At 30.9% G+C, this 4,300-nt stretch overlaps 1 long non-coding RNA gene across 1 annotated transcript; it reads right to left on the bottom strand.

Moving 5' to 3' along the window:
- Window positions 1–607: 607 nt before the first annotated feature.
- Window positions 608–1,732, bottom strand: LOC144554117 (uncharacterized). Its single transcript, XR_013511543.1, has 3 exons — window positions 1,623–1,732; window positions 1,286–1,387; window positions 608–627 (listed from the first exon to the last, which is right to left on the bottom strand). It is a non-coding gene; the product is annotated as an uncharacterized LOC144554117 (long non-coding RNA).
- Between the last annotated feature and the right edge of the window lie 2,568 nt (window positions 1,733–4,300).

Below are 4,300 nucleotides of genomic sequence, written 5' to 3'. Positions count from 1 at the left end.
TATCAAAAAACATAAATAAAAAGTGTTATCGTGTGCATGTATAGCATATATACACACACACACATATTATAAAAAATATATATATTCACACACACGTTCCAATTTATATTCTTCTTTGTTTCCAATTTAGAACACACACACACACATTGATATATTCTATATTGGAAATATATTCTAAATTGCCCACACCAATATGTATAGAAACAAAGAAAGAGAAATAAGCAAATAAAAAAAAACGATTTACATTGTGATCCGTATAGAAACGAAGAAGTAAGGAAGCAATAAATAAGAAAATGGAAGGTGGAGTCTTCTCAATTGAAGATGAGAAATATGGAAACAAAAAAGGGAAACAGATAAATATATCGCAAAATTTCAGAATTTATTCAATTTTAATTATAATGTATCGTGTGGCAGCATATGTGGTGGGTATGTTTTTAACTAAATTTAGACTTCTATACATAAAATAGATGCATTTAATCAAAAGAAGACAAAATATGTAATTGGAGAGCTGAGATCAAATCCGAAGTTTCATCTCTCAATCGTAGCCGTTGGCGGATCGGACACCCAACGTGCTTAATAATAGAATAGAGATACATGCCTTTTCCTTCTTCTAGTCCTTTGACATATCTGCAAAACACAAATTATATAGCTCATGAGTTGCCGATTTTTTTTTTCTTGTCATCTTTCAAAGAAGAATAAACCCAACAGCCACTGTTTTGAAAAATAAAAAATCACCAGATTCGCAACCCCTTGTTTATTTATTGTTGAGGATTTTTGGATGAATGATTATATATCGTATGGTTTGCAATTTAGTAGACAATTTCTTATATTACAAAATTGCCAAAGCTCAGAGGGCCGTACGAATATTAGAGGAACCACATAATATATGAGTGTACAAAAGTAAATTGTGTACGATCAAGGCATTAGTACTAATAGCTTGTTTTTTAATTCATTTTTGCGATTTCAGATTTCAAAGTTCACATAGTTGATATGAACTACTCAGCATGTTTCTTCATGTATTTAAAAGTACTTGGAGAGAAAATTTCACATATTTTGAAAACAAAATACTATCATTTTAGGACTTTTCCAAAAATAATGTAAAATTTGGCCTTCAAGGACATTTTAATATGGTGCACATTTTAAGCGCTATGTAAAATTTCACCTCTCTCTGTCTCTCTCTCTTTCTCCATCTCTCTGTACACTCACACACACACACGTTCCCCCACAACCCAGACGCACAAACACTTGTGCTCGCACAGGAGTATATGAAAAAATTGCAACTCACTTGTTGATTACAGGAATCAAAATATTGTACATAAATGTTTTTCTATCCAACTCTTCTTGGGTTGATGGCATCAGCTTAGATTGCCCTCCAGATGTACCAGAGCTGCAAAAAGATATAACAATAATATATTGTTATAACAAAACTGACATAATTTGTTAAGAACAACAAAAGCGACGTTTGTGTGTGGTATATATATCTAATTTTCCACATCAAAATAAGTGTTCTCCAAATTAATAAATCATAAAAAAATGAAAATAAATAATGCTAATGTAAGGAACAAAATATTGTCTAAACTCTTTAATAGTATATTATCAGCTCAATTAATTAAAAAAAATACCATGTAAGAAGCTCTACAATTGGCTTTGCAGAGATAATATTAGAATTTTCTCCATTTGCTATTCTCACTATGTAAGGCTTCACCTTGTCATAGTCTACTATTGGCACTTGGTCCCTGAAAAAATCTCTCTCTCTCTCCTTTCATAAAATCGTGCAAATATTCAGTTTCTTAATTTCTTTTTAGTATCTCATCCAAAACCATCTCTTGGATTAGGTGGGCATTTTTTGTTAACTGTTCGATAAGTTCAATGCCCCCAGGCTGGTCGTGCGGATCGCAACTTGGTATCATAGTTGAGCTTGTAAAAATATGATCTAATGTAGAAGAGTAGATTTTCATGGTTGCAACATTCAAGAGCAAAACGGGGCCAAGAGAGAAGAAGTGTGCGCTATTATAAGTTAGAAGGTGTAGCATACACCTGAACATTGGCACACACATTCCAATGTAAATAAAAAACAAAGGACTTAACTGTTGTGGTTCATATATCATTCTCAATTATACAAACGACTTGTTTGTCTTTTTAGTACCAGGCGAATAGCCCACTTAATTTACTAAATCAAAAGATGTGCTAGTTTACAAGGATTACGGTCCAGATCAACCAAGGACCCCTCATTATGATTATTATTAATTAATTTTGTTAGTTTCTAGTGTTGTGAACTATTTATGTTGTTTGGTTTTGAACATAGGCACCACCCTATTGTATGTTTTTTTTTTTTATGTTGAACAAAGACAACAAAGGAATATTTAAGTAATTGGATAGTACATTGTTCTCTTGCTTATGTTTATGATGAAGTTGTATATATTTTTGTATGTTGTATGTTATTTAATTTATATTGTTTGTATGTTGGTTGAAAAAAATACTGTATATTGTTTTCTGTATGCATGTTTTTGGTTATTATGGCAAATTACATAAATAAATTATTCTATATAAAGTAAAACCTTCTTGTACCGATAGAACATTGACCAGTTCATCTATCATGTCGGTCTCTAGTGGTAGGAAATTTGTTAATAAAGTCATTTATATCTGTTAGAAGACTGTATTTGTGTTGTAGTGCCGTATGTAGAAGTTATGGCCAAAATACAGAAGCATATCAAACTGATGGTTCATGACAGTCAGTAACAGTCCTAGACAATATAACTGGTACAGCCATAGCCTGCTGCTTGCGAGGTGTTATTTTGAGTTGTTATGAATTAATTGTTACTGCTAATGCCCAAGTTTTAAACTTATTTAAAATGATTATACAAGTTTTGCTACTAGAACTTGTAAATATTATTACTAGTTAATTATAAACCAAAAAAAGATAGTGCTATAATGATCATCGAAACCAAGATATGGCCCATATCATAAGATACAAGAAGTGGTCCTCAATGTCAATTATTCAAAAGAAAACCAAGAGACATCAATCCAATTGTAAATGTTCTTATTTGTTAATTAAAAACCTAAAAAATATAGTGTTTTGATAATCAGAAACCAAGATATGGCCCATATTCATAAGATCTAATATGGGGTCCTAAATGTCAATTATTCGAAAGAAAATCACCTGCAGATAATTATGAAAATTTGAAATAGAAAATATAAGAAAATATAAATATTTGTTCATAAATAATCCACTTATAACTTAACCATCACACAAAACTCTGCACGTAACACAAAATTTGTTGGTGTTGTACAACATTTATACCGTGAGACAAATTATTTTGTATTTATGTATTACCAAAATTTATTGATCATATCCAAAATAATAACAGTAACAAATAATACGAAGAGGACAAATTTGTGGTGTTACACAATTAATAAGATTTTTTGTCACTAGAAGTTAATTTGCCTCCGATTTGTCAATAGTATTGTATCACGAGTATGAATTATGTTCAAAAAAAATTAATTGCCTTCGGCTTATTTGCCAATGGCACGTGATAAATTTTTTTGACATTGATCTCATGTGAACAAACCATGCAAAGACTTGGCATTGGTATATATGTTAGATCTAGTTTGTAAAATTATTGACCTCAAATTACGTTATGATACTACTTTGGGTACAAATAATAAATAATTATTTGATATTTATCTTATAGAACATACCTATTCGGCAATATTTGAAATACTAGATAGGGTGCTAGGAACGGTGCAAGATGGACTGAAATGTACACACACAAGTACAACACCTGCAGATAATATATAGCTACCATGATAATAGAATAGGTAATTGAATTAAAGAAGGTTAAGTTAGGTTAATTTAGGAAATTAAATACTTTAATTGGAACCTCTTTTCAACTTCAATTCATCTCGATAATCCAATAGAATAAGGTTGGTACTCAAATGTTTATTTTGATAATCATTGAAACTAAGATATGGCCCATATATTCATAAAATCCATGAAGTGGTCCTAAATTTCAATTATTAAAGAGAAAACCAAGACACATTGCTCCCGCGTTAACAAACCATGCAAAGACTGGTCATTTTCATATAAATGCTAGATCTAACTTGTAAAATTATTGATATCAAATTACGTTATGATCTTATCCTCGGCACAATAAGTAATTATTTGATATATGTGTTACAAAACACACCTATTCGGCAATATTTTAAATATTAGATAGAGTGCTAGGTACAGTGCAAGTTGGAGTCAGATGGACACACAAGTATACGTAAACCACCTGCCGAGAATATGTAGTTATCATGA

The sequence above is a fragment of the Carex rostrata genome, chromosome 5 (genome assembly GCF_964058835.1).
Source record: "Carex rostrata chromosome 5, lpCarRost1.2, whole genome shotgun sequence".
In the NCBI taxonomy this organism is placed as follows: domain Eukaryota; kingdom Viridiplantae; phylum Streptophyta; class Magnoliopsida; order Poales; family Cyperaceae; genus Carex; species Carex rostrata.
This window is presented reverse-complemented; position numbering and strand designations above follow the sequence as displayed.